We start from the raw sequence: 570 nt of genomic DNA on the forward strand, positions 1-570 counted from the left end.
TCACATGAGGTGGCCAAAGTACTGGAGTTTCAACTTTAGCATCATTCCTTCCAAAGAACACCCAGGACTGATCTCCTTCAGAATGGATCTCCTTGCAGTCCAAGGGACTCTCAAGAGTCTTCTCCAATATCACAGTTCAAAAGCATCAATTCTTTGGTGCTCAGCTCTCTTCACAGTCCAACTCTCACATCCATACATGACCACTGGAAAAACCATAGCCTTGACTAGACACACCTTTGTTGGCAAAATAATGTCTCTGCTTTTCAATATGCTATCTAGGTTGGTCATAACTTTCCTTCCAAGGAGTAAGTGTCTTTTAGTTTCATGGCTGCATTACCATCTGCAGTGATTTTGGAGCCCCCCCAAACAAAGTCTGACACTGTTTCCACTGTTTCCCCATCTACTTGTCATGAAGTGATGGGACCGTATGCCATGATCTTCATTTTCTGAATGTTGATCTTTAAGCCAACCTTTTCACTCTCCTCTTTCACTTTCATCAAGAGGCTTTTTTTGTTCCTCTTCACTTTCTGCCATAAGGGTGGTGTCATCTGCATATCTGAGGTTATTGAT

The sequence above is a fragment of the Bison bison genome, unplaced genomic scaffold (assembly GCF_000754665.1).
Source record: "Bison bison bison isolate TAMUID 2011002044 unplaced genomic scaffold, Bison_UMD1.0 scf7180017845438, whole genome shotgun sequence".
Classification (NCBI taxonomy): Eukaryota; Metazoa; Chordata; class Mammalia; order Artiodactyla; family Bovidae; genus Bison; species Bison bison.